This window comes from Orbicella franksi, chromosome 5 (genome assembly GCF_964199315.1).
Source record: "Orbicella franksi chromosome 5, jaOrbFran1.1, whole genome shotgun sequence".
Lineage (NCBI taxonomy): Eukaryota > Metazoa > Cnidaria > Anthozoa > Scleractinia > Merulinidae > Orbicella > Orbicella franksi.
The window spans coordinates 30,330,392-30,341,119 of NC_138149.1; the positions used below are offsets into that span (position 1 = coordinate 30,330,392).

At 39.7% G+C, this 10,728-nt stretch overlaps 1 protein-coding gene and 1 pseudogene across 2 annotated transcripts in view; one reads left to right on the forward strand and one right to left on the reverse strand.

Annotated features, from left to right (window-relative positions):
- Window positions 1-10,728, forward strand: part of LOC145488068 (uncharacterized) — a 136,217-nt gene that overhangs the window by 46,434 nt on the left and 79,055 nt on the right. The window lies entirely within an intron of this gene.
- On the reverse strand, window positions 239-8,349 carry LOC145488098 (amidase-like; annotated as a pseudogene). The gene is made up of 10 exons (XR_014049476.1): window positions 8,261-8,349; window positions 7,229-7,339; window positions 4,817-4,946; window positions 3,896-4,208; window positions 3,557-3,757; window positions 2,481-2,555; window positions 2,194-2,359; window positions 1,729-1,791; window positions 1,015-1,302; window positions 239-449 (listed from the first exon to the last, which is right to left on the reverse strand). The product of XR_014049476.1 is annotated as an amidase-like (transcript).

Consider the following 10,728-nt stretch of genomic DNA (forward strand, 5'->3'; position numbering starts at 1 on the left):
ACTTTATAACCCAAAGTGGTATTCATGTTCTTTCACATTTGCTGGAAACTGACTCAACTGTGAGATGTCAAACAGTCATGAGGCACCATCTGAGTGGCAGTGAAATTAATCGTGTCCCAAACTTTACAACTGTTCTTTCCAAATTCTAAACCAGAATGTTTCTGTGAAGACTGCAACGAATGTAATGATAACTTGAACCTACTGGTAACGCTAGAGCTTCATCTGTCCTACAGAACATGTGTCAGTTTGTTTTCATTCTTTCGCATCCCTGATCTTCTCGTAAGCGTAAGCAACATTCAGAACAGTGACTTCGTCAAATTTTCTTCCCACAATCATTATACCGACTGGTAAGCCATCACTGAACCCCGCGTTGATTGACAGGGCTGGGTGGCCTGTGACGTTAAAAGGGCCAGTGTTTCGGTTACTTTCGGATGCTTTTACCAAATACTCTGCAAAATAAAGAATTTTCATTGGTTCAGAGTGTATAGATTGATTAATAGTGTTACCTCTAACTGCGACGAAATAGCTTGAATAACTTCATGTACTATTGAAATTCGACTGTCTTACAAGAAATTTGAATGCTCGGTTTTATTTCGATTTCGACTGTTGCGAAAATCCCATTTTCTTCATTTCCCTTGTCATCTCTCACCTAGAACGCGAAATACTCTGCCTGAGAAATTTAAGAGACAATCGCCGAATCGATAATATAAAGTTCTCCATACGCGTGTTCGAGCTACGCTGGAAAACCATTACTTAGAAAAACCCGTACCTAATAAAAAAAAAACCGATCAAAAGAAAGACGGATTTTTGTGTGCGCCGATAAGTCTGAATCTACTCCCCGGTGAACATTAACGTTTCACCAGAGCTGTTATAACAGCCTGTCATGGCAAACTAGCAAACGATCAAAACTGATCAAAAGAAAGAAGCCCAGAGATTTTTGTGTGCCCTTATAGAAGTCTGTAACGACAAACGTCCTGTCATTTGTAACAACTATCAAACAAAAGAAATCCAGACCTTTCAGGGAAGGATGATCCTGCGGGAAGACTGGTGCCTTCTTGGGAATGGTCGGTAGAATCAACACGTCATATTTTTGGAGTGCCTCGTCGTACGCTTTACAAAGGACTCGCCCCAGGTTCTGCGCCTTTCCGTAGAAAACACTGTTATACTCTTCCTGTAAGTATTTTGCAATCAACCTGACAAATTTGCAGCTTTTTGACAGATCGTTTGAATGGCATTTTAGGCCTCGAGAAACGGCTTCTTGTAGAGTCGTGTCATAGTGCATCTCGGCAGAGGTCCCAAAACCTATGAGGAGAGCAAAGGAAACATTTCAACAGTTTAAACGTTCAGAAAAATCTCTCTTCAAGCCGACATCTCGTATTGACCACAATCCCTGAACGTTACTATGACGTTCAAGATGGCGAAAAGAAGAATCCAAGATGGTTTAATAGAAAAGAATTGTTGACAGCCGAAACGAAATATTATCAGGGTGATTCAGTTTAATCCTCGTAAGCTTGCTAACTACTCGAGAACCAGTGTGGAACACATCTTGCTTAGACTCTGTTCAATTCCTGTATAAGTTCAAAAGGGCACGATATAGACAAGCAGCCAACTGTTCTAAGAACACGACAGCGCATGTTTTCAAGCGATATTTCAACTGCCCTGGCTTCCAAGGACATTCCCTTCTTAGCCCCCCTTAACTTTACTGTAAGCATAGCAACGGTATCTTACCAGCTCCTTCAAACATCATTCGATTGCCTCCAATCTGAAAGATGGCTCCAAACACCTTCGAACCTGGCATGAAAAGTAAAAAATTATAAAACAGAAAAAGAAGGCTGGTGACTTGACGTAAAGTAACTGATTTGTTTTCCCGCAGCACTAAAACCCAAGGAGAGAAGCACAGGTTTAGCAAGTAGAAAGGCGGACAGAACGTAAAATTACATAAGGCTACCTCTTATGTTGTGTAAATTTACACAGAAATTGATTCAACCTGAATTCATGGGCCGGCTACAAATATTATACACCTTGCACACAGGGCCTCCATCTTCGTTCACCTGCACAAGCTACCACGTGAATGCCTTATTCTCATACAAAAACTTTGATTGGGGGATAATGTATGAATCTCTGCTTCATGCAGTGTACCAGTATGCGTTTCAAGATTAGATTTTAAATTAGTGGACATAATTATTTAATTACCATCAGAATGCATTGGGATCGACACTTCCTCCACAACTGCGCCGCATTTACTCCCCAGCTGTTCAGCGGCTTCCCTGACCATCTTGTCGACATCCGCTTCTGAATTCTTCAAACCAAAGCCTTCTTTTAAAATCCCAATCTTCACGTTTTCTATCTTTCCTGTGAGCTGGTAAACAAACAGAAACGAAGCCCAATAAAACAAAACTGATAAATACAAGTACAACAATGGTCATTTACGTGAAATCTAGTTGATAATGAACAGCACATGTTGTCAAACAATAACATACCAGTGAAGTATACTCAGGGACTTTAAGATCCGGTGGCTGTCTTGGATCCAGACCTTCATCATATCCTGCCATGACCTTTAGAAACGTTTATTTCGCCATTAGGCCTTATTTTAATAATAAAATTTACATTTGAAAATATGTTTTTTTCGTTTTCCATCGCTTGACTGACATAATTCTTTCTTTGCCTGGTTTTTTTGTTTTTTACTTCCAATTACTTATTACGTACTTTCATTTGTCTTGTTTTGTTTCCATTGCTTGTTTGCGTGCGGAAGTGTTTTTTCGATTTGAGCCCATAGTCATAACCCACGTATAAAAAAGACAATCATTCTGGGATTGTGGAAAAATGGTCTTGGCATTAAGAATTCAAAAAACCGTTTGAATTTACAATAAAAAATAAGGCGTTATAAAAAGAGGTATAAATATCTGGCTTAAAATGAAGAGGATCGTTGAATAAAGTCAAAAAGGCATCTATTTACAAAAATTCTTTGAAAACGCTCTGTTCTAACAACTGGCAGAACGAAGTTATGGGCTCTCACAAGTTTTGCGTTACTCGAGTATTCAACGATCCATGGCTGCAAAACATGTAAATCAAAGTAGCTCCAGTCTGGTCGAGACCAATCTCGACAAGCTCCAGAACTCCTGAAAGTTTTCTGAGACAGTTTAAGAAAACCACGACGGCAACGGCAAAGGGAACGTGGCTAAACAAGACATTTAATGAGCAGGACAGTGGTTGTGCACGTGTGTTATAATTCTTGGTACATTTCTTTGCCGTCCTCTGCAAAACAGCAACAACGTGAAATGACCAAACTCTGCGTTGTCTGGAGAACGTGGACCACGACAGCTATTTTTTTAAGTTTCTACTTCAAACTTTTCGCTGTGTTCCAGATTCAGTTTCGCGATAGCTTTGGCAGTGAGAAACATGTACAACCTAAATGATTATCGCAAGATTCGGGGGTAAAATATAAAGCCATTTTTAATCGAGATTACGGTCCTCGACGTCGCTGTCGTGGTCACTTAAACTCCCTAATCTCAAGGGATAAGTAAGATCAAAGTTGTAGTCATGCCGGGCTTCCTACCTCTAACATTAGAGCTGTATCCTGAACAGTCCTGGTCATAGGTCCCGTATGATCCAGAGTGAACTCTATTGGCATGATGCCGGTATACGGTACTAACCCGAAAGTAGGTTTCAGGCCCACAATGCCACACGCGGCGGCTGGAATCCTTACAGAGCCTCCTTGATCTCCACCCGTTGCCATGTCAACCTTGCCTCCGGCTACCTTTAAACCAAACAGAAGAAAAGACTTGGAGAAATCACAAACTTATAACATCTTTGGGTTCGGGCCCCGTTGGAGTCGTTACTGTTATAACTTTATGACAACATCGCTTTTCCCCCGAAAAACGTTACTTTTCCCTACCAAAGCCGCGGATCCCGAAGAGGATCCTCCAGCCATTCTTGTGCTACTGTGTGGATTCAGCACAGGTCCCGTAGCAGCAGTAAAGCTTCCACCGCTGCAGCACTAATTCTCACAGACACTCTTGCCGATTATGTTTCCACCTGCGTCCAATATCCGGGACACCACTGTGGCATCAATATCCGGGACAAACCCTTCTAAGGTGAGGGAGCCATTCATCATTGGTACTCCTGCCACACACGTGTTATCCTTAATGGCCACCGTCTTGCCCTGAAGTTTGCCATTTGATGCTCCTTTGATATCACAGCGCCAGTACCTTGAAAAAATAGCAATATTGCAGTCTTTATGACCAAGAGTTTTCTGTTGTCCTACACGAGCAACCTCGTCCCAGGGCGATTTTCGAAAGTTGGAAGGGCGGGAGAATGATCCCTGGGGACGAAGTTGCTCTACAAGGTCCTATACTCCACAAAAAACTGTTGCCAACAAGTTAAGGGGACAAGAAAATGACAAAATGCAAAGTTGTTTCCTAATGAATAATTAAACAAACAAACAAAACAAAGCAAAAGGAGCAGCATATTCAAAACGTTTGCTTTAAGACTGAAAGACAACTCCAGGCGCTGCCTTGTAATTTCGCACCTGAACCAAAATGCCAGGTCCTTCAGAGAAACCTTAAATGAAACACGATCTTCCTAAACGGGCATTCTTTTTCTTGGACCTGTAAATGTGAATATAATTTACAGCTTTCTGAAGAAAAGAAAAAAAACAAAAGCGTTGCATAAGCCTGGAGATTCTTCATCTTTGACCTGTTGCTAACACTAATAGTTACCTTAATTCCAGCTGGCCAGAGAGGAAGCGTTAACCACTGACCTTCATTATTTGCATGTAGCTATCTTTTTTATTATTTTTTTTTTATCTTTTTCTCACCAGGCATTGTAAGGGTTATCTTCCAGTGCTGGTCTGTAACCTGGTGTCCGTGGATATTTCACTGGCAGCTTGGGATCTGGTAACTCGTGCAGTCGCTGATAGGTATCAGCCAAAGTGCTTGAAATAGCCTCTGTGCAATCAAAGAAGACTCAAACTTAATTTTTGTGCTTCATTAATTAATTAATTGATTAATTAATTTATTAAATCCATTTTCAAATCACTGGTTATCCTTGCAATCTGATTGGCTCTCAGTGGTGCGATTTATTCACGAATCGCACTATTTTTTGCTCTAAATCACATCTTTTTCTCAGCCAATGAGAATGGGACAGTAAAACAAAACAACCAATCAGATTTCAAGATATAAAGTTTAAAGTAATCAATAAAATTTCTGGAAAATGAAAGGCAAAAAGCCACTGTGTGGAGAATTTTGCAAATACTATTGCCAAAACTTTGTTGTTATTATAGCTTTTTTTCCAAAAAAATTGACGAATTTAATTAATTACAGTTTCTGAATGACGATTATGAGCTCCTTTAGGCTGAAGACCTACTTTAATGGAAGTTCCCAACTTTCAGTGTCCATTTTGACGAATATTTTGGCGATTTTTCTTCAACATCTGCTCAAGATCCGTATGATACTGAGTCCAGTAAAACATAAACAAACGAAAACCACACAACAACAAATTCAGAGTCATCTCAAGAAGGTAGATGTTTCCAGGTTTCCGGTAGTTTCAAACGAAGCAACAAAACAGCTCAACTCTGTTGCTGTGAATAAACATAGGCAAAATACGCCACACTGCAAAAAATAGTGCATGAACGAACGTCTTACGAAGCCGGTGCCAGTCCCGCCATCTCAGAAATATCTTAAAACAAATGGCGCTGCAAGAACTTGACAGGGTCCTGAGTATTGAGTCCTACGCCGAGGTTACGAAAAGAAACGGAGATGATAACGAGCTGGACCCCTTAAACTCATGCCACCGAACGGTATTTAAAAGAAAAAAAACCGTACTATGCACTGGGCATCGTGCACTCGAGGGAGTTTCACAACTCAAAAGAAATCGATCGCAGAATTACACAGGATATGCACCTTCAAATTCCTTCTCCAAAGACAATGAAAAGTCTCAGCCTCAACCACAGATGAAAGGTAGGCCTTCCACAATTGATTCAGGCGACGAGAATTGCACTTTTATACCTGAAGTAGACTATTTTCGACTTCAGATCAGAACTGCTTGTTTCTTTGTCATGCTCGAATGAGTTTTCGTCACATGACATCGTTTTGCATACTAAATAAGACGTAAAGGCGTTTCCGGTTCCGCTTTTTTTAACAAACCGGCTACTGGAACAATACACCAAAAGTCTAAAATTTAAGGCGATAAAATTGTGCGATTTCAAAATGGTTCTAATAAAGTGGCAATTGAACTTCGTGTCGTGCAATTTTGGTCTGAAATCATACTTGTGATTTCAAATCGAACTCGCGCTGCGCACTCCTTCGATTTTGAAATCACGCGTATGATTTCAGACCAAATTGCACTCCACTCAGTTCAATTACCATTATTAATTAATCCTCCACACCTAGAAACCATCCAAGAAACATCTCCGGAATCCACTGGGTACCTTGATTCATGTCTCAGTTAGTTTAATCACATATTCATAAGTTCAACTCATGAATGTTCAGTTAAAGATCTTTCACTGAATTACAAGCCTCGACCAAACCATCACAGTTCCTGGGGATCTTTTATCTATCAATCAATCAATCAATCAATCAATCAATCAATCAATCAATCAATCAATCAATCAATCAATCAATCAGTCAACCAACCAACCAACCAATACTGTGAAGGTACTGAAATAACTAAGAGGTACTAATTCTTTCTGACTTATTACCTCAAAGGTATCAGGGTAACTTGAATAATGGACATTATAAATTTACGGACACTAATCTTGCGATTTAAATTCATGGAGTATTAAACCAAATTCTGGGTATAGGTGATTAGGGCCTAAAATGGACCATTCCTATGTGAGACAAATTTATGCAAAGAGTATGTAACAAGAATGGCATGCATATGGGAAAGGAGGGAGGGTAACAAATCACCAAAAATATACTACTAAGATGATGGTGAATGAAGAAGACTGTATAATTGTTGAGAAGCTAGTGCCAATCCTTTCTCCCCCTTCCCATGGCAGGATTCATGTAAACCAACTGATGTTTTTTGAGCTCAGCCCATGCCACCTCCAGTCAACAATGTCAATTTAAAACTCACTTAACCCCATTTCATTTGTGTAGCTAAGAGAAAGTTTCTGTCATCAAGGAGTTGTCTCCTGGTGATATTGAATATATTCTAAACATTATATTCACCAACCTTAGATCCAATACCTTCACTTTTGCAATCTTTCAAATTAATCTCAAAAACCCACCTCGGTAAGCCATCAGCTCATTCCCTTCAATGTCTAGTCCCAGGCCTTTAGCAATTTCAGATAACAGTGAAAGGCTTGGTGCATGGACTGCAGGCTCTTTGTAAAGCTTTTCTAAAAAGGGATTGGAAAAATAAAGGCAAAACACATCATTTTTGTTACTGTCCTCAGACTACAAAACAGAAAGTTCAGATGAACCAATCAAGGATAATTTTTGATGTCACAAAGAATGTGGCCCAGTTTGTAAGCCATAAGGGAATTTTTTCTTTTATTTTTGTTTGCTGTAACTGTTGTCGTCCGTTTTCGCCTTTAACTAATTTCGTTGTCAATTTCAGGCGTCACACTCTGAAGGTGACCGCTGTCACGAACAATGACTAGAGATGGCGTTACTCACATGTTCCTCTTTCACGATTCAAGTAATTTCCATTTTTCTCCACCATAAGGTCAGCCTTTTGATGTAGGAATTGAAAATTTACCTCTAACTACAAGTTAAAACTTGCACTCATGCCTTTTTGTGTATTTAGCTGGCAACTTTTCGTCAGAACTGCTCAAGACATATCAACAAAAAAAATATAAATTAAACTCATCAAATGGCGATACGTCACGCGATAGTCGTTCAACTACTCGAATTGAAAATGTTATCACTCATCTCAGGCGTGATCAAACTGGTGTTTTAATTTAAAGCGTTGTATGCCGATTTAAAACTCGTAGACCATCCAAAGACACGTTAATAAAAGAACGTTCTGTACGCGTTTGAGTGTCGATCGTTTTACCGAAGTGATATCATTCGCATCTTGAGGCAACTATAAACAAGGACCAATATCCATTCATTTGTTAAAATTAAAACACTTCAGTTCATAGCACCTTTACCTTTGATGCAACCCAGTTGCATACTTTTCATTAATAAGAAAATGTGAGGGTGAAACGTGTAAAACTTGGTTTCAAGACGTTATTCAAAGTGTGAAAAGCTAAGATACAGACGTTTTGCGAAGCGCGAGACTGTTGAAAGCTTTTATCGTAAGATGCTGTACGTACCTTGCTCTTTGCCTTCTGCCATTTCGATCACGGGAAAGCTTTCGAATCTAGAATAAGTCAACGAAAAGGCAAAATGGACGATGTATTAAAATCTGTTAAAATTGGATCACGATTATTGTCACCTTCTATCCTTCTACAGCAGAGCACTTGCGTACTTGTGTGTGCGTAGCGTTCTTCTTGCTTCTTTGAATTCTACTGATTGAGGAAATTAAACTGGGCTGCTTATTGGAAACGGGCTTCTCTAAAGGGATAGGGTGCTGTTCCATCCCCATTTTCTTCGCGTTTTTTGCCATCCGATCCCTACCCCTTTCCCGTTTACGCAGGCTATATATATTTGTTGGTGTGTTTAGACAATTCGCTATTACGTCACTCTGTACCGTTGTCATAACGTTGCATCTTTTTTTGACGAGAAATATATTCAGTTGTGAAAGACCTTTAAAGGGAGGGAGCTTTTTATACATCAAAGAAGGTATGTGGCTTATTATATCGTGCTACATAAAATCCCTGGCTACCGATTTAATTCGAGTAGTTCCAAGAATAACATGTTGTAAATATTAATGTGCTAAAAATTAGGAGAAGTTTTCAAGGGAAGGGTGAACCCACAATGCTTATTTATTTCTTCTTTTACCCATGAGAGCATGAGATAAGAGAGAGAGGATATTCACTGATTAAAATTGCAGGCCGGCCGGAAGGGGTTGGCAGGAAAAAGGCCGAGTCTTACAAAGAATAATACGCATTTGACCTGGAAATTATCATCTGACATTGTAATAGTTTTGTGTTTTGATTGTCACGGCAGGGTTTTGAGTGAAATGTTGTTAGCTGCCTCTGTTTTCCTCTTTCCAATTGTGAATAGCCCGCTTGGCTCCACATGAACTGATAACAACTGATTAAGTGAAAATTCAGTGGTTGCAGAACCGATTTAATGAGATGCGATTAACTATTTAGCTCATTCAAGAGACCGTTCACAAACCCTCACGGTATTCGATAATAAAAATGTTTAACAAAACGAGCGGCTTGTCGTTATACACCTTAGATCTGGATATCATGAATTTCCTTTTAGGTATGCGAATCACATACCCTGGTATTCGATAATTAATTGTATACCCAAGATCTGGATGTCAAGAATTTCCTCTTGGGCAGTATATGGCCTACCGAAACGGCATGGTAATAACCTTTTTCTTCGCGGCTAACAGAAATAGAGACAATGCTACAGTTGCTTTGGCCTCTTCTAATGGTCAACTTGAGAATTCCGGGTTTAATTTGACAAGGAACAGCATATTTTGTTCAAAATAACACAACTATTACCTTACCTGGCGACACTCGACGAACTACGAACGAGTTGTCATATCGGACGCCAAGGAACCAACCGGCGTATTGTGGACGGAGTCTGGAGTAAACTACGACGTCAATGAACACCACCAAACAAAAAATTAAATGAGCAAAACAATGGCTGTACAAGTGTGTTCAGTAAACCATTGTTCATTTCATAGCCGTCCTCTGCAAATTAACAACAACGCAAAATGACCGCGAACGCGAACGATGAGTCAAACTGCTAATTTTTCGTATTTCCATTTAGAATTGAACGCTGTCATTACATATTTAGCCTGAGCTAGGTCTTAGAGCCATAGGCATCCTGGAAAATTCAATTTTACAAGGCGTTATCCTCGCCGTCGCCGTCGTCATTAATAACCAGTTGTTAAGATCTTTACATTTACATCTCCAATGCTGGAAGGTCGATACACTTGTTTTAACGTGGTGTCTGTCATCCTGAGTGGCTGCTTTGTGCTTTGTTCTTGTTTAATTTTAGCCTAAGACCAGTCGAACGCAGATGAAAGTATCGTGTAAAAACCGTAAAAATCACATAAAGTGCAGCTCTCTGCCAAGGTTCTTTTTAATTCAGCGATTTAAAAGTCATCTTTCATAATCCCTCTTAAAACAATACCTCCTGGATATATAATCAAGTAAACTTCCTCAACCACCCTCCTAAATATCCTCCCAATATCCCTTAGATCCTCCATTTCATTAATCCCCCAAATAAACCTACACGGTCTAAATCTCAAAAAATCCCCTACATATACCTACACTGCTTACACCTTATTAGTCTTGTTACATATTATTAGATACCAGTCTTTTTCTTTTTTTTCGCGTTTAAATTTCAATTGTGATCTAGTTAACGGTCACTTCTGAAGATGTATGTTGTACATACGAAACGTCAAGGAAATTAACTTTGTTTAACATGCGTTTTGGTTCCATGTTTATCACGGCGGTTTGTGTTTTGTTTCTTCTAAAGCTACGATGGCCAAGGAAAAGGAGTGTTTACTGCTTACACCTCCTCAGTCCCTCAAATTTACCTCCACAGCCTACATCATTGTGCCACATAGTGCCACATTGTGCCACATTGTGACACATTGTGCCACATTGTGCCACATTGGGCTACATTACGCCACATTACACCACAATGTGCCATA